The sequence below is a fragment of the Ambystoma mexicanum genome, chromosome 1p (genome assembly GCF_040938575.1).
Source record: "Ambystoma mexicanum isolate Mex_15411 chromosome 1p, UKY_AmexF1_1, whole genome shotgun sequence".
Classification (NCBI taxonomy): domain Eukaryota; kingdom Metazoa; phylum Chordata; class Amphibia; order Caudata; family Ambystomatidae; genus Ambystoma; species Ambystoma mexicanum.
In genome coordinates this window covers 1,025,944,020-1,025,971,604 of record NC_090921.1, presented here as the reverse complement: position 1 = coordinate 1,025,971,604, position 27,585 = coordinate 1,025,944,020, and the positions used below count along the sequence as shown (strand labels likewise).

Below are 27,585 nucleotides of genomic sequence, written 5' to 3'. Positions count from 1 at the left end.
TCAGTTGGTAGAGCGGAGGACTGTAGTGGTAAAACAGGCATCCTTAGGTTGCTGGTTCAAATCCGGCTCAAAGTACTTTTGCCAAATGCACATTTTATTGAATACTTGGAAAGTAAAATACTTGGAAAGTAAAATAACAGACAATTTATAATTATATTATATTTCATCACTGAAAATAGATGCCTTTTGCTTTGAGGCTGTGGCCACGTTATTTTTCTGTCCGACACCAATCTTCGTTGGTTTCCTGTGAGGTATTTTGGATCCCCATCTCTTGCTATGAACTGACAAAACAGCAGAATCCCCTTGACAATCTTGATTTCTCAAGGGAAATGGGAGAACACTATACACCATCCAAGATATTAAAATATTGTCAAGGCCGAACACTGATGAATACTCTGAGGAGATGGCCTGTGAGGCGCCGCCTTTCAACTTTTCCTCCTTAGTATGGTGGTCAGTAACATGCGGGAGACTGCGGAGGGGGTCATTTTTTTAATTGTGAACTGATGTGCTTTTACTCAATTCGGGAACCTCACAAGCCAAATTTGTAGTATTTTGCACGAATTGCAAGAGATGTTTGAATGTCGACGGTTGAAGTGGAAGCTCGTATTGAGCTTGCTAGAGACTGATTTGCCAAGCCTTCGATAGCTCAGTTGGTAGAGAGGAGGACTGTAGTGGTAAAATAGGCATCCTTAGGTCGCTGGTTCAAATCCGGCTCGAAGGACTTTTGCCAAATGCACATTTTATTGAATACTTGGAAAGTAAAATACTTGGAAAGTAAAATAGCAGACAATTTATAATTATATTATATTTCATCACTGAAAATAGATGCCTTTTGCTTTGAGGCTGTGACCATGTTATTTTTCTGTCCAACACGAATCTTCATTGGTTTCCTGTGAGGTGTTTTGGATCCCCATCTCTTGCTATGAACTGGCAAAACAGCAGAATCCCCTTGACAATCTTGATTTCTCAAGGGAAATGAGAGAACACTATAAAATATTGTCAAGGCCCAACGCGGCTGAATACTCTGAGGAGATGGCCTGTGAGGTGCCGCCTTTCAACTTTTCCCCCTTAGTATGGTGGTCAGTAACATGCGGGAGACTGCAGAGGGGGTCGTTTTTTTAATTGGGAACTGATGTGCTTTTACTCAATTCGGGAACCTCACAAGCCAAATTTGTAGTATTTTGCACGAATTGCAAGAGATGTTTACAAGTCGACGGTTGAAGTGGAAGCTCGTATTGAGTTTGCTAGAGTTGATTTACCAAACCTTTGATAGCTCAGTTGGTAGAGCGGAGGACTGTAGTGGTAAAACAAGCATCCTTAGGTTGCTGGTTCAAATCCGGCTCAAAGTACTTTTGCCAAATGCACATTTTATTGAATACTTGGAAAGTAAAATACTTGGAAAGTAAAATAACAGACAATTTATAATTATATTATATTTCTCACTGAAAATAGATGCCTTTTGCTTTGAGGCTGTGGCCATGTTATTTTTCTGTCCAACACAAATCTTCATTGGTTTCCTGTCAGGTGTTTTGGATCCCCATCTCTTGCTATGAACTGGCAAAACAGCAGAATCCCCTTGACAATCTTGATTTCTCAAGGGAAATGAGAGAACACTATACACCATCCAAGATATTAAAATATTGTCAAGGCCCAACGCGGCTGAATACTCTGAGGAGATGGCCTGTGAGGTGCCGCCTTTCAACTTTTCCCCCTTAGTATGGTGGTCAGTAACATGCGGGAGACTGCGGCGGGGGTCATTTTTTTAATTGGGAACTGATGTGCTTTTACTCAATTCGGGAACCTCACAAGCCAAATTTGTAGTATTTTGCACGAATTGCAAGAGATGTTTACAAGTCGACGGTTGAAGTGGAAGCTCGTATTGAGTTTGCTAGAGGATGATTTGCCAAGCCTTCGATAGCTCAGTTGGTAGAGCGGAGGACTGTAGTGGTACAACAGGCATCCTTAGGTCGCTGGTTCAAATCCGGCTCGCTGGTTCAAATCCGGCTCGAAGGACTTTTGCCAAATGCAAATTTTATTGAATACTTGGAAAGTAAAATACTTGGAAAGTAAAATAACAGACAATTTATAATTATATTATATTTCATCACTGAAAATAGATGCCTTTTGCTTTGAGGCTGTGGCCACGTTATGTTTCTGTCCAACACGAATCTTCATTGGGTTCATGTGAGGTGTTTTGGATCCCCATCTCTTGCTATGAACTGGCAAAACAGCAGAATCCCCTTGACAATCTTGATTTCTCAAGGGAAATGAGAGAACACTGTACACCATCCAAGATATTAAAATATTGTCAAGGCCCAACACGGCTGAATACTCTGAGGAGATGGCCTGTGAGGCGCCGCCTTTCAACTTTTCCCCCTTAGTATGGTGGTCAGTAACATGCGGGAGACTGCGGAGGGGGTCATTTTTTTAATTGTGAACTTATGTGCTTTTACTCAATTCGGGAACCTCACAAGCCAAATTTGTAGTATTTTGCACGAATTGCAAGAGATGTTTGAATGTCGACGGTTGAAGTGGAAGCTCGTATTGAGCTTGCTAGAGACTGATTTGCCAAGCCTTCGATAGCTCAGTTGGTAGAGCAGAGGACTGTAGTGGTAAAACAGGGATCCTTAGGTCGCTGGTTCAAATCCAGATTGAAGGACTTTTGCCAAATGCAAATTTTATTGAATACTTGGAAAGTAAAATGCTTGGAAAATAAAATAACAGACAATTCATAATTATATTATATTTCATCACTGAAAATAGATGCCTTTTGCTTTGAGGCTGTGGCCACGTTATGTTTCTGTCCGACACCAATCTTCGTTGGTTTCCTGTGAGGTGTTTTGGATCCCCATCTCTTGCTATGAACTGACAAAACAGCAGAATCCCCTTGACAATCTTGATTTCTCAAGGGAAATGGGAGAACACTATACACCATCCAAGATATTAAAATATTGTCAAGGCCCAACACGGCTGAATACTCTGAGGAGATGGCCTGTGAGGCGCGCCTTTCAACTTTTCCCCCTTAGTATGGTGGTCAGTAACATGCGGGAGACTGCAGAGGGGGTAATTTTTTTAATTGGGAACTGATGTGCTTTTACTCAATTCGGGAACCTCACAAGCCAAATTTGTAGTATTTTGCACGAATTGCAAGAGATGTTCACAAGTCGACGGTTGAAGTGGAAGCTCGTATTGAGTTTGCTAGAGAATGATTTGCCAAGCCTTCGATAGCTCGTCACTGGTTCAAATCCGGCTCGAAGGACTTTTGCCAAATGCACATTTTATTGAATACTTGGAAAGTAAAATACTTGGAAAGTAAAATAACAGACAATTTATAATTATATTATATTTCATCACTGAAAATAGATGCCTTTTGCTTTGAGGCTGTGGCCACGTTATTTTTCTGTCCGACACCAATCTTCGTTGGTTTCCTGTGAGGTATTTTGGATCCCCATCTCTTGCTATGAACTGACAAAACAGCAGAATCCCCTTGACAATCTTGATTTCTCAAGGGAAATGGGAGAACACTATACACCATCCAAGATATTAAAATATTGTCAAGGCCGAACACTGATGAATACTCTGAGGAGATGGCCTGTGAGGCGCCGCCTTTCAACTTTTCCTCCTTAGTATGGTGCGGGAGACTGCGGAGGGGGTCATTTTTTTAATTGTGAACTGATGTGCTTTTACTCAATTCGGGAACCTCACAAGCCAAATTTGTAGTATTTTGCATGAATTGCAAGAGATGTTTGAATGTCGACGGTTGAAGTGGAAGCTCGTATTGAGCTTGCTAGAGACTGATTTGCCAAGCCTTCGATAGCTCAGTTGGTAGAGCGGAGGACTGTAGTGGTAAAACAGGCATCCTTAGGTCGCTGGTTCAAATCCGGCTCGAAGGACTTTTGCCAAATGCACATTTTATTGAATACTTGGAAAGTAAAATACTTGGAAAGTAAAATAGCAGACAATTTATAATTATATTATATTTCATCACTGAAAATAGATGCCTTTTGCTTTGAGGCTGTGACCATGTTATTTTTCTGTCCAACACGAATCTTCATTGGTTTCCTGTGAGGTGTTTTGGATCCCCATCTCTTGCTATGAACTGGCAAAACAGCAGAATCCCCTTGACAATCTTGATTTCTCAAGGGAAATGAGAGAACACTATAAAATATTGTCAAGGCCCAACGCGGCTGAATACTCTGAGGAGATGGCCTGTGAGGTGCCGCCTTTCAACTTTTCCCCCATAGTATGGTGGTCAGTAACATGCGGGAGACTGCGGAGGGGGGTCATTTTTTTAATTGGGAACTGATGTGCTTTTACTCAATTCGGGAACCTCACAAGCCAAATTTGTAGTATTTTGCACGAATTGCAAGAGATGTTTACAAGTCGACGGTTGAAGTGAAAGCTCGTAATGAGTTTGCTAGAGAATGATCTGCCAAGCCTTCGATAGCTCAGTTGGTAGAGCGGAGGACTGTAGTGGTACAACAGGCAATCTTAGGTCGCTGGTTCAAATCCGGCTCGAAGGACTTTTGCCAAATGCAAATTTTATTGAATACTTGGAAAGTAAAATACTTGGAAAGTAAAATAACAGACAATTTATAATTATATTATATTTCATCACTGAAAATAGATGCCTTTTGCTTTGAGGCTGTGGCCACGTTATGTTTCTGTCCAACACGAATCTTCATTGGTTTCATGTGAGGTGTTTTGGATCCCCATCTCTTGCTATGAACTGGCAAAACAGCAGAATCCCCTTGACAATCTTGATTTCTCAAGGGAAATGAGAGAACACTGTACACCATCCAAGATATTAAAATATTGTCAAGGCCCAACACGGCTGAATACTCTGAGGAGATGGCCTGTGAGGCGCCGCCTTTCAACTTTTCCCCCTTAGTATGGTGGTCAGTAACATGCGGGAGACTGCGGAGGGGGTCATTTTTTTAATTGTGAACTGATGTGCTTTTACTCAATTCGGGAACCTCACAAGCCAAATTTGTAGTATTTTGCACGAATTGCAAGAGATGTTTGAATGTCGACGGTTGAAGTGGAAGCTCGTATTGAGCTTGCTAGAGACTGATTTGCCAAGCCTTCGATAGCTCAGTTGGTAGACCAGAGGACTGTAGTGGTAAAACAGGCATCCTTAGGTCGCTGGTTCAAATCCAGATTGAAGGACTTTTGCCAAATGCAAATTTTATTGAATACTTGGAAAGTAAAATACTTGGAAAGTAAAATAACAGACAATTTATAATTATATTATATTTCATCACTGAAAATAGATGCCTTTTGCTTTGAGCTGTGGCCACGTTATTTTTCTGTCCGACACCAATCTTCGTTGGTTTCCTGTGAGGTATTTTGGATCCCCATCTCTTGCTATGAACTGACAAAACAGCAGAATCCCCTTGACAATCTTGATTTCTCAAGGGAAATGGGAGAACACTATACACCATCCAAGATATTAAAATATTGTCAAGGCCGAACACTGATGAATACTCTGAGGAGATGGCCTGTGAGGCGCCGCCTTTCAACTTTTCCTCCTTAGTATGGTGGTCAGTAACATGCGGGAGACTGCGGAGGGGGTCATTTTTTTAATTGTGAACTGATGTGCTTTTACTCAATTGGGGAACCTCACAAGCCAAATTTGTAGTATTTTGCACGAATGGCAAGAGATGTTTGAATGTCGACGGTTGAAGTGGAAGCTCGTATTGAGCTTGCTAGAGACTGATTTGCCAAGCCTTCGATAGCTCAGTTGGTACAGCGGAGGACTGTAGTGGTAAAACAGGCATCCTTAGGTCGCTGGTCCAAATCCGGCTCGAAGGACTTTTGCCAAATGCACATTTTATTGAATACTTGGAAAGTAAAATACTTGGAAAGTAAAATAACAGACAATTTATAATTATATTATATTTCATCACTGAAAATAGATGCCTTTTGCTTTGAGGCTGTGACCATGTTATTTTTCTGTCCAACACGAATCTTCATTGGTTTCCTGTGAGGTGTTTTGGATCCCCATCTCTTGCTATGAACTGGCAAAACAGCAGAATCCCCTTGACAATCTTGATTTCTCAAGGGAAATGAGAGAACACTATACACCATCCAAGATATTAAAATATTGTCAAGGCCCAACGCGGCTGAATACTCTGAGGAGATGGCCTGTGAGGTGCCGCCTTTCAACTTTTCCCCCTTAGTATGGTGGTCAGTAACATGCGGGAGACTGCGGAGGGGGTCATTTTTTTAATTGGGAACTGATGTGCTTTTACTCAATTCGGGAACCTCACAAGCCAAATTTGTAGTATTTTGCACGAATTGCAAGAGATGTTTGAATGTCGACGGTTGAAGTGGAAGCTCGTATTGAGCTTGCTAGAGACTGATTTGCCAAGCCTTCGATAGCTCAGTTGGTACAGCGGAGGACTGTAGTGGTAAAACAGGCATCCTTAGGTCGCTGGTCCAAATCCGCCTCGAAGGACTTTTGCCAAATGCACATTTTATTGAATACTTGGAAAGTAAAATACTTGGAAAGTAAAATAACAGACAATTTATAATTATATTATATTTCATCACTGAAAATAGATGCCTTTTGCTTTGAGGCTGTGGCCACGTTATTTTTCTGTCCAACACGAATCTTCATTGGTTTCCTGTCAGGTGTTTTGGATCCCCATCTCTTGCTATGAACTGGCAAAACAGCAGAATCCCCTTGACAATCTTGATTTCTCAAGGGAAATGAGAGAACAGTATACACCATCCAAGATATTAAAATATTGTCAAGGCCCAACACGGCTGAATACTCTGAGGAGATGGCCTGTGAGGCGCCGTCTTTCAACTTTTCCCCCTTAGTATGGTGGTCAGTAACATGCGGGAGACTGCGGAGGGGGTCATTTTTTTAATTGGGAACTGATGTGCTTTTACTCAATTCGGGAACCTCACAAGCCAAATTTGTAGTATTTTGCACGAATTGCAAGAGATGTTTACAAGTCGACGGTTGAAGTGGAAGCTCGTATTGAGTTTGCTAGAGTTGATTTGCCAAGCCTTTGATAGCTCAGTTGGTAGAGCGGAGGACTGTAGTGGTAAAACAGGCATCCTTAGGTTGCTGGTTCAAATCCGGCTCAAAGTACTTTTGCCAAATGCACATTTTATTGAATACTTGGAAAGTAAAATACTTGGAAAGTAAAATAACAGACAATTTATAATTATATTATATTTCATCACTGAAAATAGATGCCTTTTGCTTTGAGGCTGTGGCCACGTTATTTTTCTGTCCAACACAAATCTTCATTGGTTTCCTGTGAGGTATTTTGGATCCCCATCTCTTGCTATGAACTGGCAAAACAGCAGAATCCCCTTGACAATCTTGATTTCTCAAGGGAAATGAGAGAACACTATAAAATATTGTCAAGGCCCAACGCGGCTGAATACTCTGAGGAGATGGCCTGTGAGGTGCCGCCTTTCAACTTTTCCCCCTTAGTATGGTGGTCAGTAACATGCGGGAGACTGCAGAGGGGGTCATTTTTTTAATTGGGAACTGATGTGCTTTTACTCAATTCGGGAACCTCACAAGCCAAATTTGTAGTTTTTTGCACGAATTGCAAGAGATGTTTACAAGTCGACGGTTGAAGTGGAAGCTCGTATTGAGTTTGCTAGAGTTGATTTGCCAAACCTTTGATAGCTCAGTTGGTAGAGCGGAGGACTGTAGTGGTAAAACAAGCATCCTTAGGTTGCTGGTTCAAATCCGGCTCAAAGTACTTTTGCCAAATGCACATTTTATTGAATACTTGGAAAGTAAAATACTTGGAAAGTAAAATAACAGACAATTTATAATTATATTATATTTCATCACTGAAAATAGATGCCTTTTGCTTTGAGGCTGTGGCCATGTTATTTTTCTGTCCAACACAAATCTTCATTGGTTTCCTGTCAGGTGTTTTGGATCCCCATCTCTTGCTATGAACTGGCAAAACAGCAGAATCCCCTTGACAATCTTGATTTCTCAAGGGAAATGAGAGAACACTATACACCATCCAAGATATTAAAATATTGTCAAGGCCCAACGCGGCTGAATACTCTGAGGAGATGGCCTGTGAGGTGCCGCCTTTCAACTTTTCCTCCTTAGTATGGTGCGGGAGACTGCGGAGGGGGTCATTTTTTTAATTGTGAACTGATGTGCTTTTACTCAATTCGGGAACCTCACAAGCCAAATTTGTAGTATTTTGCATGAATTGCAAGAGATGTTTGAATGTCGACGGTTGAAGTGGAAGCTCGTATTGAGCTTGCTAGAGACTGATTTGCCAAGCCTTCGATAGCTCAGTTGGTAGAGCGGAGGACTGTAGTGGTAAAACAGGCATCCTTAGGTCGCTGGTTCAAATCCGGCTCGAAGGACTTTTGCCAAATGCACATTTTATTGAATACTTGGAAAGTAAAATACTTGGAAAGTAAAATAGCAGAAAATTTATAATTATATTATATTTCATCACTGAAAATAGATGCCTTTTGCTTTGAGGCTGTGACCATGTTATTTTTCTGTCCAACACGAATCTTCATTGGTTTCCTGTGAGGTGTTTTGGATCCCCATCTCTTGCTATGAACTGGCAAAACAGCAGAATCCCCTTGACAATCTTGATTTCTCAAGGGAAATGAGAGAACACTATAAAATATTGTCAAGGCCCAACGCGGCTGAATACTCTGAGGAGATGGCCTATGAGGTGCCGCCTTTCAACTTTTCCCCCTTAGTATGGTGGTCAGTAACATGCGGGAGACTGCGGAGGGGGTCATTTTTTTAATTGGGAACTGATGTGCTTTTACTCAATTCGGGAACCTCACAAGCCAAATTTGTAGTATTTTGCACGAATTGCAAGAGATGTTTACAAGTCGACGGTTGAAGTGGAAGCTCGTATTGAGTTTGCTAGAGTTGATTTGCCAAGCCTTTGATAGCTCAGTTGGTAGAGCGGAGGACTGTAGTGGTAAAACAGGCATCCTTAGGTTGCTGGTTCAAATCCGGCTCAAAGTACTTTTGCCAAATGCACATTTTATTGAATACTTGGAAAGTAAAATACTTGGAAAGTAAAATAACAGACAATTTATAATTATATTATATTTCATCACTGAAAATAGATGCCTTTTGCTTTGAGGCTGTGGCCACGTTATTTTTCTGTCGGACACCAATCTTCGTTGGTTTCCTGTGAGGTATTTTTGGATCCCCATCTCTTGCTATGAACTGACAAAACAGCAGAATCCCCTTGACAATCTTGATTTCTCAAGGGAAATGGGAGAACACTATACACCATCCAAGATATTAAAATATTGTCAAGGCCGAACACTGATGAATACTCTGAGGAGATGGCCTCAACTTTTCCTCCTTAGTATGGTGGTCAGTAACATGCGGGAGACTGCGGAGGGGGTCATTTTTTTAATTGTGAACTGATGTGCTTTTACTCAATTTGGGAACCTCACAAGCCAAATTTGTAGTATTTTGCACGAATTGCAAGAGATGTTTGAATGTCGACGGTTGAAGTAGAAGCTCGTATTGAGCTTGCTAGAGACTGATTTGCTAAGCCTTCGATAGCTCAGTTGGTAGAGCGGAGGACTGTAGTGGTAAAACAGGCATCCTTAGGTCGCTGGTTCAAATCCGGCTCGAAGGACTTTTGCCAAATGCACATTTTATTGAATACTTGGAAAGTAAAATACTTGGAAAGTAAAATAGCAGACAATTTATAATTATATTATATTTCATCACTGAAAATAGATGCCTTTTGCTTTGAGGCTGTGACCATGTTATTTTTCTGTCCAACACGAATCTTCATTGGTTTCCTGTGAGGTGTTTTGGATCCCCATCTCTTGCTATGAACTGGCAAAACAGCAGAATCCCCTTGACAATCTTGATTTCTCAAGGGAAATGAGAGAACACTATAAAATATTGTCAAGGCCCAACGCGGCTGAATACTCTGAGGAGATGGCCTGTGAGGTGCCGCCTTTCAACTTTTCCCCCTTAGTATGGTGGTCAGTAACATGCGGGAGACTGCAGAGGGGGTCGTTTTTTTAATTGGGAACTGATGTGCTTTTACTCAATTCGGGAACCTCACAAGCCAAATTTGTAGTATTTTGCACGAATTGCAAGAGATGTTTACAAGTCGACGGTTGAAGTGGAAGCTCGTATTGAGTTTGCTAGAGCTGTTTTGCCAAACCTTTGATAGCTCAGTTGGTAGAGCGGAGGACTGTAGTGGTAAAACAAGCATCCTTAGGTTGCTGGTTCAAATCCGGCTCAAAGTACTTTTGCCAAATGCACATTTTATTGAATACTTGGAAAGTAAAATACTTGGAAAGTAAAATAACAGACAATTTATAATTATATTATATTTCATCACTGAAAATAGATGCCTTTTGCTTTGAGGCTGTGGCCATGTTATTTTTCTGTCCAACACAAATCTTCATTGGTTTCCTGTCAGGTGTTTTGGATCCCCATCTCTTGCTATGAACTGGCAAAACAGCAGAATCCCCTTGACAATCTTGATTTCTCAAGGGAAATGAGAGAACACTATACACCATCCAAGATATTAAAATATTGTCAAGGCCCAACGCGGCTGAATACTCTGAGGAGATGGCCTGTGAGGTGCCGCCTTTCAACTTTTCCCCCTTAGTATGGTGGTCAGTAACATGCGGGAGACTGCGGCGGGGGTCATTTTTTTAATTGGGAACTGATGTGCTTTTACTCAATTCGGGAACCTCACAAGCCAAATTTGTAGTATTTTGCACGAATTGCAAGAGATGTTTACAAGTCGACGGTTGAAGTGGAAGCTCGTATTGAGTTTGCTAGAGAATGATTTGCCAAGCCTTCGATAGCTCAGTTGGTAGAGCGGAGGACTGTAGTGGTACAACAGGCATCCTTAGGTCGCTGGTTCAAATCCGGCTCGCTGGTTCAAATCCGGCTCGAAGGACTTTTGCCAAATGCAAATTTTATTGAATACTTGGAAAGTAAAATACTTGGAAAGTAAAATAACAGACAATTTATAATTATATTATATTTCATCACTGAAAATAGATGCCTTTTGCTTTGAGGCTGTGGCCACGTTATGTTTCTGTCCAACACGAATCTTCATTGGTTTCATGTGAGGTGTTTTGGATCCCCATCTCTTGCTATGAACTGGCAAAACAGCAGAATCCCCTTGACAATCTTGATTTCTCAAGGGAAATGAGAGAACACTGTACACCATCCAAGATATTAAAATATTGTCAAGGCCCAACACGGCTGAATACTCTGAGGAGATGGCCTGTGAGGCGCCGCCTTTCAACTTTTCCCCCTTAGTATGGTGGTCAGTAACATGCGGGAGACTGCGGAGGGGGTCATTTTTTTAATTGTGAACTGATGTGCTTTTACTCAATTCGGGAACCTCACAAGCCAAATTTGTAGTATTTTGCACGAATTGCAAGAGATGTTTGAATGTCGACGGTTGAAGTGGAAGCTCGTATTGAGCTTGCTAGAGACTGATTTGCCAAGCCTTCGATAGCTCAGTTGGTAGAGCAGAGGACTGTAGTGGTAAAACAGGCATCCTTAGGTCGCTGGTTCAAATCCAGATTGAAGGACTTTTGCCAAATGCAAATTTTATTGAATACTTGGAAAGTAAAATGCTTGGAAAATAAAATAGCAGACAATTTATAATTATATTATATTTCATCACTGAAAATAGATGCCTTTTGCTTTGAGGCTGTGGCCACGTTATGTTTCTGTCCGACACCAATCTTCATTGGTTTCCTGTGAGGTGTTTTGGATCCCCATCTCTTGCTATGAACTGACAAAACAGCAGAATCCCCTTGACAATCTTGATTTCTCAAGGGAAAATGGGAGAACACTATACACCATCCAAGATATTAAAATATTGTCAAGGCCCAACACGGCTGAATACTCTGAGGAGATGGCCTGTGCGGCGCGCTTTTCTACTTTTCCCTCCCTATAGTATGGTGGTCAGTAACATGCGGGAGACTGCAGAGGGGGTCATTTTTTTAATTGGGAACTGATGTGCTTTTACTCAATTCGGGAACCTCACAAGCCAAATTTGTAGTATTTTGCACGAATTGCAAGAGATGTTTACAGGTCGACGGTTGAAGTGGAAGCTCGTATTGAGTTTGCTAGAGAATGATTTGCCAAGCCTTCGATAGCTCAGTTGGTAGAGCGGAGGACTGTAGTGGTACAACAGGCATCCTTAGGTCGCTGGTTCAAATCCGGCTCGAAGGACTTTTGCCAAATGCAAATTTTATTGAATACTTGGAAAGTAAAATACTTGGAAAGTAAAATAACAGACAATTTATAATTATATTATATTTCATCACTGAAAATAGATGCCTTTTGCTTTGAGGCTGTGGCCACGTTATGTTTCTGTCCAACACGAATCTTCATTGGTTTCATGTGAGGTGTTTTGGATCCCCATCTCTTGCTATGAACTGGCAAAACAGCAGAATCCCCTTGACAATCTTGATTTCTCAAGGGAAATGAGAGAACACTGTACACCATCCAAGATATTAAAATATTGTCAAGGCCCAACACGGCTGAATACTCTGAGGAGATGGCCTGTGAGGCGCCGCCTTTCAACTTTTCCCCCTTAGTATGGTGGTCAGTAACATGCGGGAGACTGCGGAGGGGGTCATTTTTTTAATTGTGAACTGATATGCTTTTACTCAATTCGGGAACCTCACAAGCCAAATTTGTAGTATTTTGCACGAATTGCAAGAGATGTTTGAATGTCGACGGTTGAAGTGGAAGCTCGTATTGAGCTTGCTAGAGACTGATTTTCCAAGCCTTCGATAGCTCAGTTGGTAGAGCAGAGGACTGTAGTGGTAAAACAGGCATCCTTAGGTCGCTGGTTCAAATCCAGATTGAAGGACTTTTGCCAAATGCAAATTTTATTGAATACTTGGAAAGTAAAATGCTTGGAAAATAAAATAACAGACAATTTATAATTATATTATATTTCATCACTGAAAATAGATGCCTTTTGCTTTGAGGCTGTGGCCACGTTATGTTTCTGTCCGACACCAATCTTCGTTGGTTTCCTGTGAGGTGTTTTGGATCCCCATCTCTTGCTATGAACTGACAAAACAGCAGAATCCCCTTGACAATCTTGATTTCTCAAGGGAAATGGGAGAACACTATACACCATCCAAGATATTAAAATATTGTCAAGGCCCAACACGGCTGAATACTCTGAGGAGATGGCCTGTGAGGCGCGCCTTTCAACTTTTCCCCCTTAGTATGGTGGTCAGTAACATGCGGGAGACTGCAGAGGGGGTCATTTTTTTAATTGGGAACTGATGTGCTTTTACTCAATTCGGGAACCTCACAAGCCAAATTTGTAGTATTTTGCACGAATTGCAAGAGATGTTTACAAGTCGACGGTTGAAGTGGAAGCTCGTATTGAGTTTGCTAGAGAATGATTTGCCAAGCCTTCGATAGCTCGTCGCTGGTTCAAATCCGGCTCAAAGGACTTTGCCAAATGCACATTTTATTGAATACTTGGAAAGTAAAATACTTGGAAAGTAAAATAACAGACAATTTATAATTATATTATATTTCATCACTGAAAATAGATGCCTTTTGCTTTGAGGCTGTGGCCACGTTATTTTTCTGTCCGACACCAATCTTCGTTGGTTTCCTGTGAGGTATTTTGGATCCCCATCTCTTGCTATGAACTGACAAAACAGCAGAATCCCCTTGACAATCTTGATTTCTCAAGGGAAATGGGAGAACACTATACACCATCCAAGATATTAAAATATTGTCAAGGCCGAACACTGATGAATACTCTGAGGAGATGGCCTGTGAGGCGCCGCCTTTCAACTTTTCCTCCTTAGTATGGTGGTCAGTAACATGCGGGAGACTGCGGAGGGGGTCATTTTTTTAATTGTGAACTGATGTGCTTTTACTCAATTCGGGAACCTCACAAGCCAAATTTGTAGTATTTTGCACGAATTGCAAGAGATGTTTGAATGTCGACGGTTGAAGTGGACGCTCGTATTGAGCTTGCTAGAGACTGATTTGCCAAGCCTTCGATAGCTCAGTTGGTACAGCGGAGGACTGTAGTGGTAAAACAGGCATCCTTAGGTCGCTGGTCCAAATCCGGCTCGAAGGACTTTTGCCAAATGCACATTTTATTGAATACTTGGAAAGTAAAATACTTGGAAAGTAAAATAACAGACAATTTATAATTATATTATATTTCATCACTGAAAATAGATGCCTTTTGCTTTGAGGCTGTGACCATGTTATTTTTCTGTCCAACACGAATCTTCATTGGTTTCCTGTGAGGTGTTTTGGATCCCCATCTCTTGCTATGAACTGGCAAAACAGCAGAATCCCCTTGACAATCTTGATTTCTCAAGGGAAATGAGAGAACACTATACACCATCCAAGATATTAAAATATTGTCAAGGCCCAACGCGGCTGAATACTCTGAGGAGATGGCCTGTGAGGTGCCGCCTTTCAACTTTTCCCCCTTAGTATGGTGGTCAGTAACATGCGGGAGACTGCGGAGGGGGTCATTTTTTTAATTGTGAACTGATGTGCTTTTACTCAATTCGGGAACCTCACAAGCCAAATTTGTAGTATTTTGCATGAATTGCAAGAGATGTTTGAATGTCGACGGTTGAAGTGGAAGCTCGTATTGAGCTTGCTAGAGACTGATTTGCCAAGCCTTCGATAGCTCAGTTGGTAGAGCGGAGGACTGTAGTGGTAAAACAGGCATCCTTAGGTCGCTGGTTCAAATCCGGCTCGAAGGACTTTTGCCAAATGCACATTTTATTGAATACTTGGAAAGTAAAATACTTGGAAAGTAAAATAGCAGACAATTTATAATTATATTTTATTTCATCACTGAAAATAGATGCCTTTTGCTTTGAGGCTGTGACCATGTTATTTTTCTGTCCAACACGAATCTTCATTGGTTTCCTGTGAGGTGTTTTGGATCCCCATCTCTTGCTATGAACTGGCAAAACAGCAGAATCCCCTTGACAATCTTGATTTCTCAAGGGAAATGAGAGAACACTATAAAATATTGTCAAGGCCCAACGCGGCTGAATACTCTGAGGAGATGGCCTGTGAGGTGCCGCCTTTCAACTTTTCCCCCTTAGTATGGTGGTCAGTAACATGCGGGAGACTGCGGAGGGGGTCATTTTTTTAATTGGGAACTGATGTGCTTTTACTCAATTCGGGAACCTCACAAGCCAAATTTGTAGTATTTTGCACGAATTGCAAGAGATGTTTACAAGTCGACGGTTGAAGTGGAAGCTCGTATTGAGTTTGCTAGAGTTGATTTGCCAAGCCTTTGATAGCTCAGTTGGTAGAGCGGAGGACTGTAGTGGTAAAACAGGCATCCTTAGGTTGCTGGTTCAAATCCGGCTCAAAGTACTTTTGCCAAATGCACATTTTATTGAATACTTGGAAAGTAAAATACTTGGAAAGTAAAATAACAGACAATTTATAATTATATTATATTTCATCACTGAAAATAGATGCCTTTTGCTTTGAGGCTGTGGCCACGTTATTTTTCTGTCCAACACAAATCTTCATAGGTTTCCTGTGAGGTGTTTTGGATCCCCATCTCTTGCTATGAACTGGCAAAACAGCAGAATCCCCTTGACAATCTTGATTTCTCAAGGGAAATGAGAGAACACTATAAAATATTGTCAAGGCCCAACGCGGCTGAATACTCTGAGGAGATGGCCTGTGAGGTGCCGCCTTTCAACTTTTCCCCCTTAGTATGGTGGTCAGTAACATGCGGAGGACTGCAGAGGGGGTCATTTTTTTAATTGGGAACTGATGTGCTTTTACTCAATTCGGGAACCTCACAAGCCAAATTTGTAGTATTTTGCACGAATTGCAAGAGATGTTTACAAGTCGACGGTTGAAGTGGAAGCTCGTATTGAGTTTGCTAGAGTTGATTTGCCAAGCCTTTGATAGCTCAGTTGGTAGAGCGGAGGACTGTAGTGGTAAAACAGGCATCCTTAGGTTGCTGGTTCAAATCCGGCTCAAAGTACTTTTGCCAAATGCACATTTTATTGAATACTTGGAAAGTAAAATACTTGGAAAGTAAAATAACAGAGAATTTATAATTATATTATATTTCATCACTGAAAATAGATGCCTTTTGCTTTGAGGCTGTGGCCACGTTATTTTTCTGTCGGACACCAATCTTCGTTGGTTTCCTGTGAGGTATTTTTGGATCCCCATCTCTTGCTATGAACTGACAAAACAGCAGAATCCCCTTGACAATCTTGATTTCTCAAGGGAAATGGGAGAACACTATACACCATCCAAGATATTAAAATATTGTCAAGGCCGAACACTGATGAATACTCTGAGGAGATGGCCTGTGAGGCGCCGCCTTTCAACTTTTCCTCCTTAGTATGGTGGTCAGTAACATGCGGGAGACTGCGGAGGGGGTCATTTTTTTAATTGTGAACTGATGTGCTTTTACTCAATTTGGGAACCTCACAAGCCAAATTTGTAGTATTTTGCACGAATTGCAAGAGATGTTTGAATTTCGACGGTTGAAGTAGAAGCTCGTATTGAGCTTGCTAGAGACTGATTTGCTAAGCCTTCGATAGCTCAGTTGGTAGAGCGGAGGACTGTAGTGGTAAAACAGGCATCCTTAGGTCGCTGGTTCAAATCCGGCTCGAAGGACTTTTGCCAAATGCACATTTTATTGAATACTTGGAAAGTAAAATACTTGGAAAGTAAAATAGCAGACAATTTATAATTATATTATATTTCATCACTGAAAATAGATGCCTTTTGCTTTGAGGCTGTGACCATGTTATTTTTCTGTCCAACACGAATCTTCATTGGTTTCCTGTGAGGTGTTTTGGATCCCCATCTCTTGCTATGAACTGGCAAAACAGCAGAATCCCCTTGACAATCTTGATTTCTCAAGGGAAATGAGAGAACACTATACACCATCCAAGATATTAAAATATTGTCAAGGCCCAACGCGGCTGAATACTCTGAGGAGATGGCCTGTGAGGTGCCGCCTTTCAACTTTTCCCCCTTAGTATGGTGGTCAGTAACATGCGGGAGACTGCGGCGGGGGTCATTTTTTTAATTGGGAACTGATGTGCTTTTACTCAATTCGGGAACCTCACAAGCCAAATTTGTAGTATTTTGCACGAATTGCAAGAGATGTTTACAAGTCGACGGTTGAAGTGGAAGCTCGTATTGAGCTTGCTAGAGACTGATTTGCCAAGCCTTCGATAGCTCAGTTGGTACAGCGGAGGACTGTAGTGGTAAAACAGGCATCCTTAGGTCGCTGGTCCAAATCCGGCTCGAAGGACTTTTGCCAAATGCACATTTTATTGAATACTTGGAAAGTAAAATACTTGGAAAGTAAAATAACAGACAATTTATAATTATATTATATTTCATCACTGAAAATAGATGCCTTTTGCTTTGAGGCTGTGGCCACGTTATTTTTCTGTCCAACACGAATCTTCATTGGTTTCCTGTCAGGTGTTTTGGATCCCCATCTCTTGCTATGAACTGGCAAAACAGCAGAATCCCCTTGACAATCTTGATTTCTCAAGGGAAATGAGAGAACAGTATACACCATCCAAGATATTAAAATATTGTCAAGGCCCAACACGGCTGAATACTCTGAGGAGATGGCCTGTGAGGCGCCGTCTTTCAACTTTTCCCCCTTAGTATGGTGGTCAGTAACATGCGGGAGACTGCGGAGGGGGTCATTTTTTTAATTGGGAACTGATGTGCTTTTACTCAATTCGGGAACCTCACAAGCCAAATTTGTAGTATTTTGCACGAATTGCAAGAGATGTTTACAAGTCGACGGTTGAAGTGGAAGCTCGTATTGAGTTTGCTAGAGTTGATTTGCCAAGCCTTTGATAGCTCAGTTGGTAGAGCGGAGGACTGTAGTGGTAAAACAGGCATCCTTAGGTTGCTGGTTCAAATCCGGCTCAAAGTACTTTTGCCAGATGCACATTTTATTGAATACTTGGAAAGTAAAATACTTGGAAAGTAAAATAACAGACAATTTATAATTATATTATATTTCATCACTGAAAATAGATGCCTTTTGCTTTGAGGCTGTGGCCACGTTATTTTTCTGTCCAACACAAATCTTCATTGGTTTCCTGTGAGGTGTTTTGGATCCCCATCTCTTGCTATGAACTGGCAAAACAGCAGAATCCCCTTGACAATCTTGATTTCTCAAGGGAAATGAGAGAACACTATAAAATATTGTCAAGGCCCAACGCGGCTGAATACTCTGAGGAGATGGCCTGTGAGGTGCCGCCTTTCAACTTTTCCCCCTTAGTATGGTGGTCAGTAACATGCGGAGGACTGCAGAGGGGGTCATTTTTTTAATTGGGAACTGATGTGCTTTTACTCAATTCGGGAACCTCACAAGCCAAATTTGTAGTATTTTGCACGAATTGCAAGAGATGTTTACAAGTCGACGGTTGAAGTAGAAGCTCGTATTGAGTTTGCTAGAGTTGATTTGCCAAGCCTTTGATAGCTCAGTTGGTAGAGCGGAGGACTGTAGTGGTAAAACAGGCATCCTTAGGTTGCTGGTTCAAATCCGGCTCAAAGTACTTTTGCCAAAAGCACATTTTATTGAATACTTGGAAAGTAAAATACTTGGAAAGTAAAATAACAGACAATTTATAATTATATTATATTTCATCACTGAAAATAGATGCCTTTTGCTTTGAGGCTGTGGCCACGTTATTTTTCTGTCCGACACCAATCTTCGTTGGTTTCCTGTGAGGTATTTTGGATCCCCATCTCTTGCTATGAACTGACAAAACAGCAGAATCCCCTTGACAATCTTGATTTCTCAAGGGAAATGGGAGAACACTATACACCATCCAAGATATTAAAATATTGTCAAGGCCGAACACTGATGAATACTCTGAGGAGATGGCCTGTGAGGCGCCGCCTTTCAACTTTTCCTCCTTAGTATGGTGGTCAGTAACATGCGGGAGACTGCGGAGGGGGTCATTTTTTTAATTGTGAACTGATGTGCTTTTACTCAATTCGGGAACCTCACAAGCCAAATTTGTAGTATTTTGCACGAATTGCAAGAGATGTTTGAATGTCGACGGTTGAAGTGGAAGCTCGTATTGAGCTTGCTAGAGACTGATTTGCCAAGTCTTCGATAGCTCAGTTGGTAGAGCGGAGGACTGTAGTGGTAAAACAGGCATCCTTAGGTCGCTGGTTCAAATCCGGCTCGAAGGACTTTTGCCAAATGCACATTTTATTGAATACTTGGAAAGTAAAATACTTGGAAAGTAAAATAGCAGACAATTTATAATTATATTATATTTCATCACTGAAAATAGATGCCTTTTGCTTTGAGGCTGTGACCATGTTATTTTTCTGTCCAACACGAATCTTCATTGGTTTCCTGTGAGGTGTTTTGGATCCCCATCTCTTGCTATGAACTGGCAAAACAGCAGAATCCCCTTGACAATCTTGATTTCTCAAGGGAAATGAGAGAACACTATAAAATATTGTCAAGGCCCAACGCGGCTGAATACTCTGAGGAGATGGCCTGTGAGGTGCCGCCTTTCAACTTTTCCCCCTTAGTATGGTGGTCAGTAACATGCGGGAGACTGCGGAAGGGGTCATTTTTTTAATTGGGAACTGATGTGCTTTTACTCAATTCGGGAACCTCACAAGCCAAATTTGTAGTATTTTGCACGAATTGCAAGAGATGTTTACAAGTCGACGGTTGAAGTGGAAGCTCGTATTGAGTTTGCTAGAGTTGATTTGCCAAGCCTTTGATAGCTCAGTTGGTAGAGCGGAGGACTGTAGTGGTAAAACAGGCATCCTTAGGTTGCTGGTTCAAATCCGGCTCAAAGTACTTTTGCCAAATGCACATTTTATTGAATACTTGGAAAGTAAAATACTTGGAAAGTAAAATAACAGACAATTTATAATTATATTATATTTCATCACTGAAAATAGATGCCTTTTGCTTTGAGGCTGTGGCCACGTTATTTTTCTGTCCAACACAAATCTTCATTGGTTTCCTGTGAGGTGTTTTGGATCCCCATCTCTTGCTATGAACTGGCAAAACAGCAGAATCCCCTTGACAATCTTGATTTCTCAAGGGAAATGAGAGAACACTATAAAATATTGTCAAGGCCCAACGCGGCTGAATACTCTGAGGAGATGGCCTGTGAGGTGCCGCCTTTCAACTTTTCCCCCTTAGTATGGTGGTCAGTAACATGCGGAGGACTGCAGAGGGGGTCATTTTTTTAATTGGGAACTGATGTGCTTTTACTCAATTCGGGAACCTCACAAGCCAAATTTGTAGTATTTTGCACGAATTGCAAGAGATGTTTACAAGTCGACGGTTGAAGTGGAAGCTCGTATTGAGTTTGCTAGAGTTGATTTGCCAAGCCTTTGATAGCTCAGTTGGTAGAGCGGAGGACTGTAGTGGTAAAACAGGCATCCTTAGGTTGCTGGTTCAAATCCGGCTCAAAGTACTTTTGCCAAATGCACATTTTATTGAATACTTGGAAAGTAAAATACTTGGAAAGTAAAATAACAGACAATTTATAATTATATTATATTTCATCACTGAAAATAGATGCCTTTTGCTTTGAGGCTGTGGCCACGTTATTTTTCTGTCCGACACCAATCTTCGTTGGTTTCCTGTGAGGTATTTTGGATCCCCATCTCTTGCTATGAACTGACAAAACAGCAGAATCCCCTTGACAATCTTGATTTCTCAAGGGAAATGGGAGAACACTATACACCATCCAAGATATTAAAATATTGTCAAGGCCGAACACTGATGAATACTCTGAGGAGATGGCCTGTGAGGCGCCGCCTTTCAACTTTTCCTCCTTAGTATGGTGGTCAGTAACATGCGGGAGACTGCGGAGGGGGTCATTTTTTTAATTGTGAACTGATGTGCTTTTACTCAATTTGGGAACCTCACAAGCCAAATTTGTAGTATTTTGCACGAATTGCAAGAGATGTTTGAATGTCGACGGTTGAAGTAGAAGCTCGTATTGAGCTTGCTAGAGACTGATTTGCTAAGCCTTCGATAGCTCAGTTGGTAGAGCGGAGGACTGTAGTGGTAAAACAGGCATCCTTAGGTCGCTGGTTCAAATCCGGCTCGAAGGACTTTTGCCAAATGCACATTTTATTGAATACTTGGAAAGTAAAATACTTGGAAAGTAAAATAGCAGACAATTTATAATTATATTATATTTCATCACTGAAAATAGATGCCTTTTGCTTTGAGGCTGTGACCATGTTATTTTTCTGTCCAACACGAATCTTCATTGGTTTCCTGTGAGGTGTTTTGGATCCCCATCTCTTGCTATGAACTGGCAAAACAGCAGAATCCCCTTGACAATCTTGATTTCTCAAGGGAAATGAGAGAACACTATAAAATATTGTCAAGGCCCAACGCGGCTGAATACTCTGAGGAGATGGCCTGTGAGGTGCCGCCTTTCAACTTTTCCCCCTTAGTATGGTGGTCAGTAACATGCGGGAGACTGCAGAGGGGGTCGTTTTTTTAATTGGGAACTGATGTGCTTTTACTCAATTCGGGAACCTCACAAGCCAAATTTGTAGTATTTTGCACGAATTGCAAGAGATGTTTACAAGTCGACGGTTGAAGTGGAAGCTCGTATTGAGTTTGCTAGAGCTGATTTGCCAAACCTTTGATAGCTCAGTTGGTAGAGCGGAGGACTGTAGTGGTAAAACAAGCATCCTTAGGTTGCTGGTTCAAATCCGGCTCAAAGTACTTTTGCCAAATGCACATTTTATTGAATACTTGGAAAGTAAAATACTTGGAAAGTAAAATAACAGACAATTTATAATTATATTATATTTCATCACTGAAAATAGATGCCTTTTGCTTTGAGGCTGTGGCCATGTTATTTTTCTGTCCAACACAAATCTTCATTGGTTTCCTGTCAGGTGTTTTGGATCCCCATCTCTTGCTATGAACTGGCAAAACAGCAGAATCCCCTTGACAATCTTGATTTCTCAAGGGAAATGAGAGAACACTATACACCATCCAAGATATTAAAATATTGTCAAGGCCCAACGCGGCTGAATACTCTGAGGAGATGGCCTGTGAGGTGCCGCCTTTCAACTTTTCCCCCTTAGTATGGTGGTCAGTAACATGCGGGAGACTGCGGCGGGGGTCATTTTTTTAATTGGGAACTGATGTGCTTTTACTCAATTCGGGAACCTCACAAGCCAAATTTGTAGTATTTTGCACGAATTGCAAGAGATGTTTACAAGTCGACGGTTGAAGTGGAAGCTCGTATTGAGCTTGCTAGAGACTGATTTGCCAAGCCTTCGATAGCTCAGTTGGTACAGCGGAGGACTGTAGTGGTAAAACAGGCATCCTTAGGTCGCTGGTCCAAATCCGGCTCGAAGGACTTTTGCCAAATGCACATTTTATTGAATACTTGGAAAGTAAAATACTTGGAAAGTAAAATAACAGACAATTTATAATTATATTATATTTCATCACTGAAAATAGATGCCTTTTGCTTTGAGGCTGTGGCCACGTTATTTTTCTGTCCAACACGAATCTTCATTGGTTTCCTGTCAGGTGTTTTGGATCCCCATCTCTTGCTATGAACTGGCAAAACAGCAGAATCCCCTTGACAATCTTGATTTCTCAAGGGAAATGAGAGAACAGTATACACCATCCAAGATATTAAAATATTGTCAAGGCCCAACACGGCTGAATACTCTGAGGAGATGGCCTGTGAGGCGCCGTCTTTCAACTTTTCCCCCTTAGTATGGTGGTCAGTAACATGCGGGAGACTGCGGAGGGGGTCATTTTTTTAATTGGGAACTGATGTGCTTTTACTCAATTCGGGAACCTCACAAGCCAAATTTGTAGTATTTTGCACGAATTGCAAGAGATGTTTACAAGTCGACGGTTGAAGTGGAAGCTCGTATTGAGTTTGCTAGAGTTGATTTGCCAAGCCTTTGATAGCTCAGTTGGTAGAGCGGAGGACTGTAGTGGTAAAACAGGCATCCTTAGGTTGCTGGTTCAAATCCGGCTCAAAGTACTTTTGCCAAATGCACATTTTATTGAATACTTGGAAAGTAAAATACTTGGAAAGTAAAATAACAGACAATTTATAATTATATTATATTTCATCACTGAAAATAGATGCCTTTTGCTTTGAGGCTGTGGCCACGTTATTTTTCTGTCCAACACAAATCTTCATTGGTTTCCTGTGAGGTGTTTTGGATCCCCATCTCTTGCTATGAACTGGCAAAACAGCAGAATCCCCTTGACAATCTTGATTTCTCAAGGGAAATGAGAGAACACTATAAAATATTGTCAAGGCCCAACGCGGCTGAATACTCTGAGGAGATGGCCTGTGAGGTGCCGCCTTTCAACTTTTCCCCCTTAGTATGGTGGTCAGTAACATGCGGAGGACTGCAGAGGGGGTCATTTTTTTAATTGGGAACTGATGTGCTTTTACTCAATTCGGGAACCTCACAAGCCAAATTTGTAGTATTTTGCACGAATTGCAAGAGATGTTTACAAGTCGACGGTTGAAGTAGAAGCTCGTATTGAGTTTGCTAGAGTTGATTTGCCAAGCCTTTGATAGCTCAGTTGGTAGAGCGGAGGACTGTAGTGGTAAAACAGGCATCCTTAGGTTGCTGGTTCAAATCCGGCTCAAAGTACTTTTGCCAAAAGCACATTTTATTGAATACTTGGAAAGTAAAATACTTGGAAAGTAAAATAACAGACAATTTATAATTATATTATATTTCATCACTGAAAATAGATGCCTTTTGCTTTGAGGCTGTGGCCACGTTATTTTTCTGTCCGACACCAATCTTCGTTGGTTTCCTGTGAGGTATTTTGGATCCCCATCTCTTGCTATGAACTGACAAAACAGCAGAATCCCCTTGACAATCTTGATTTCTCAAGGGAAATGGGAGAACACTATACACCATCCAAGATATTAAAATATTGTCAAGGCCGAACACTGATGAATACTCTGAGGAGATGGCCTGTGAGGCGCCGCCTTTCAACTTTTCCTCCTTAGTATGGTGGTCAGTAACATGCGGGAGACTGCGGAGGGGGTCATTTTTTTAATTGTGAACTGATGTGCTTTTACTCAATTCGGGAACCTCACAAGCCAAATTTGTAGTATTTTGCACGAATTGCAAGAGATGTTTGAATGTCGACGGTTGAAGTGGAAGCTCGTATTGAGCTTGCTAGAGACTGATTTGCCAAGCCTTCGATAGCTCAGTTGGTAGAGCGGAGGACTGTAGTGGTAAAACAGGCATCCTTAGGTCGCTGGTTCAAATCCGGCTCGAAGGACTTTTGCCAAATGCACATTTTATTGAATACTTGGAAAGTAAAATACTTGGAAAGTAAAATAGCAGACAATTTATAATTATATTATATTTCATCACTGAAAATAGATGCCTTTTGCTTTGAGGCTGTGACCATGTTATTTTTCTGTCCAACACGAATCTTCATTGGTTTCCTGTGAGGTGTTTTGGATCCCCATCTCTTGCTATGAACTGGCAAAACAGCAGAATCCCCTTGACAATCTTGATTTCTCAAGGGAAATGAGAGAACACTATAAAATATTGTCAAGGCCCAACGCGGCTGAATACTCTGAGGAGATGGCCTGTGAGGTGCCGCCTTTCAACTTTTCCCCCTTAGTATGGTGGTCAGTAACATGCGGGAGACTGCGGAAGGGGTCATTTTTTTAATTGGGAACTGATGTGCTTTTACTCAATTCGGGAACCTCACAAGCCAAATTTGTAGTATTTTGCACGAATTGCAAGAGATGTTTACAAGTCGACGGTTGAAGTGGAAGCTCGTATTGAGTTTGCTAGAGTTGATTTGCCAAGCCTTTGATAGCTCAGTTGGTAGAGCGGAGGACTGTAGTGGTAAAACAGGCATCCTTAGGTTGCTGGTTCAAATCCGGCTCAAAGTACTTTTGCCAAATGCACATTTTATTGAATACTTGGAAAGTAAAATACTTGGAAAGTAAAATAACAGACAATTTATAATTATATTATATTTCATCACTGAAAATAGATGCCTTTTGCTTTGAGGCTGTGGCCACGTTATTTTTCTGTCCAACACAAATCTTCATTGGTTTCCTGTGAGGTGTTTTGGATCCCCATCTCTTGCTATGAACTGGCAAAACAGCAGAATCCCCTTGACAATCTTGATTTCTCAAGGGAAATGAGAGAACACTATAAAATATTGTCAAGGCCCAACGCGGCTGAATACTCTGAGGAGATGGCCTGTGAGGTGCCGCCTTTCAACTTTTCCCCCTTAGTATGGTGGTCAGTAACATGCGGAGGACTGCAGAGGGGGTCATTTTTTTAATTGGGAACTGATGTGCTTTTACTCAATTCGGGAACCTCACAAGCCAAATTTGTAGTATTTTGCACGAATTGCAAGAGATGTTTACAAGTCGACGGTTGAAGTGGAAGCTCGTATTGAGTTTGCTAGAGTTGATTTGCCAAGCCTTTGATAGCTCAGTTGGTAGAGCGGAGGACTGTAGTGGTAAAACAGGCATCCTTAGGTTGCTGGTTCAAATCCGGCTCAAAGTACTTTTGCCAAATGCACATTTTATTGAATACTTGGAAAGTAAAATACTTGGAAAGTAAAATAACAGACAATTTATAATTATATTATATTTCATCACTGAAAATAGATGCCTTTTGCTTTGAGGCTGTGGCCACGTTATTTTTCTGTCCGACACCAATCTTCGTTGGTTTCCTGTGAGGTATTTTGGATCCCCATCTCTTGCTATGAACTGACAAAACAGCAGAATCCCCTTGACAATCTTGATTTCTCAAGGGAAATGGGAGAACACTATACACCATCCAAGATATTAAAATATTGTCAAGGCCGAACACTGATGAATACTCTGAGGAGATGGCCTGTGAGGCGCCGCCTTTCAACTTTTCCTCCTTAGTATGGTGGTCAGTAACATGCGGGAGACTGCGGAGGGGGTCATTTTTTTAATTGTGAACTGATGTGCTTTTACTCAATTCGGGAACCTCACAAGCCAAATTTGTAGTATTTTGCACGAATTGCAAGAGATGTTTGAATGTCGACGGTTGAAGTGGAAGCTCGTATTGAGCTTGCTAGAGACTGATTTGCCAAGCCTTCGATAGCTCAGTTGGTAGAGCGGAGGACTGTAGTGGTAAAACAGGCATCCTTAGGTCGCTGGTTCAAATCCGGCTTGAAGGACTTTTGCCAAATGCACATTTTATTGAATACTTGGAAAGTAAAATACTTGGAAAGTAAAATAGCAGACAATTTATAATTATATTATATTTCATCACTGAAAATAGATGCCTTTTGCTTTGAGGCTGTGACCATGTTATTTTTCTGTCCAACACGAATCTTCATTGGTTTCCTGTGAGGTGTTTTGGATCCCCATCTCTTGCTATGAACTGGCAAAACAGCAGAATCCCCTTGACAATCTTGATTTCTCAAGGGAAATGAGAGAACACTATAAAATATTGTCAAGGCCCAACGCGGCTGAATACTGTGAGGAGATGGCCTGTGAGGTGCCGCCTTTCAACTTTTCCCCCTTAGTATGGTGGTCAGTAACATGCGGGAGACTGCGGAGGGGGTCATTTTTTTAATTGGGAACTGATGTGCTTTTACTCAATTCGGGAACCTCACAAGCCAAATTTGTAGTATTTTGCACGAATTGCAAGAGATGTTTACAAGTCGACGGTTGAAGTGGAAGCTCGTATTGAGTTTGCTAGAGTTGATTTGCCAAGCCTTTGATAGCTCAGTTGGTAGAGCGGAGGACTGTAGTGGTAAAACAGGCATCCTTAGGTTGCTGGTTCAAATCCGGCTCAAAGTACTTTTGCCAAATGCACATTTTATTGAATACTTGGAAAGTAAAATACTTGGAAAGTAAAATAACAGACAATTTATAATTATATTATATTTCATCACTGAAAATAGATGCCTTTTGCTTTGAGGCTGTGGCCACGTTATTTTTCTGTCCAACACAAATCTTCATTGGTTTCCTGTGAGGTGTTTTGGATCCCCATCTCTTGCTATGAACTGGCAAAACAGCAGAATCCCCTTGACAATCTTGATTTCTCAAGGGAAATGAGAGAACACTATAAAATATTGTCAAGGCCCAACGCGGCTGAATACTCTGAGGAGATGGCCTGTGAGGTGCCGCCTTTCAACTTTTCCCCCTTAGTATGGTGGTCAGTAACATGCGGAGGACTGCAGAGGGGGTCATTTTTTTAATTGGGAACTGATGTGCTTTTACTCAATTCGGGAACCTCACAAGCCAAATTTGTAGTATTTTGCACGAATTGCAAGAGATGTTTACAAGTCGACGGTTGAAGTGGAAGCTCGTATTGAGTTTGCTAGAGTTAATTTGCCCAGCCTTTGATAGCTCAGTTGGTAGAGCGGAGGACTGTAGTGGTAAAACAGGCATCCTTAGGTTGCTGGTTCAAATCCGGCTCAAAGTACTTTTGCCAAATGCACATTTTATTGAATACTTGGAAAGTAAAATACTTGGAAAGTAAAATAACAGACAATTTATAATTATATTATATTTCATCACTGAAAATAGATGCCTTTT

At 41.3% G+C, this 27,585-nt stretch overlaps 9 non-coding genes across 9 annotated transcripts; all 9 read left to right on the top strand.

Moving 5' to 3' along the window:
• The first annotated feature begins 3,807 nt into the window (after positions 1 to 3,807).
• TRNAY-GUA (transfer RNA tyrosine (anticodon GUA)) lies at positions 3,808 to 3,893 on the top strand. The gene is given in 2 exon segments: positions 3,808 to 3,844; positions 3,858 to 3,893. It is a non-coding gene; the product is annotated as a tRNA-Tyr (tRNA).
• A 4,388-nt stretch (positions 3,894 to 8,281) lies between these two features.
• Positions 8,282 to 8,367, top strand: TRNAY-GUA (transfer RNA tyrosine (anticodon GUA)). Its single transcript is given in 2 exon segments — positions 8,282 to 8,318; positions 8,332 to 8,367. It is a non-coding gene; the product is annotated as a tRNA-Tyr (tRNA).
• Positions 8,368 to 9,540: 1,173 nt separating this feature from the next.
• TRNAY-GUA (transfer RNA tyrosine (anticodon GUA)) lies at positions 9,541 to 9,626 on the top strand. Its single transcript is given in 2 exon segments — positions 9,541 to 9,577; positions 9,591 to 9,626. It is a non-coding gene; the product is annotated as a tRNA-Tyr (tRNA).
• Positions 9,627 to 12,128: 2,502 nt separating this feature from the next.
• Positions 12,129 to 12,214, top strand: TRNAY-GUA (transfer RNA tyrosine (anticodon GUA)). Its single transcript is given in 2 exon segments — positions 12,129 to 12,165; positions 12,179 to 12,214. It is a non-coding gene; the product is annotated as a tRNA-Tyr (tRNA).
• Positions 12,215 to 14,665: 2,451 nt separating this feature from the next.
• On the top strand, positions 14,666 to 14,751 carry TRNAY-GUA (transfer RNA tyrosine (anticodon GUA)). The gene is given in 2 exon segments: positions 14,666 to 14,702; positions 14,716 to 14,751. It is a non-coding gene; the product is annotated as a tRNA-Tyr (tRNA).
• A 1,817-nt stretch (positions 14,752 to 16,568) lies between these two features.
• Positions 16,569 to 16,654, top strand: TRNAY-GUA (transfer RNA tyrosine (anticodon GUA)). Its single transcript is given in 2 exon segments — positions 16,569 to 16,605; positions 16,619 to 16,654. It is a non-coding gene; the product is annotated as a tRNA-Tyr (tRNA).
• A 4,381-nt stretch (positions 16,655 to 21,035) lies between these two features.
• Positions 21,036 to 21,121, top strand: TRNAY-GUA (transfer RNA tyrosine (anticodon GUA)). Its single transcript is given in 2 exon segments — positions 21,036 to 21,072; positions 21,086 to 21,121. It is a non-coding gene; the product is annotated as a tRNA-Tyr (tRNA).
• A 3,107-nt stretch (positions 21,122 to 24,228) lies between these two features.
• On the top strand, positions 24,229 to 24,314 carry TRNAY-GUA (transfer RNA tyrosine (anticodon GUA)). The gene is given in 2 exon segments: positions 24,229 to 24,265; positions 24,279 to 24,314. It is a non-coding gene; the product is annotated as a tRNA-Tyr (tRNA).
• A 1,816-nt stretch (positions 24,315 to 26,130) lies between these two features.
• On the top strand, positions 26,131 to 26,216 carry TRNAY-GUA (transfer RNA tyrosine (anticodon GUA)). Its single transcript is given in 2 exon segments — positions 26,131 to 26,167; positions 26,181 to 26,216. It is a non-coding gene; the product is annotated as a tRNA-Tyr (tRNA).
• Positions 26,217 to 27,585: the final 1,369 nt, after the last annotated feature.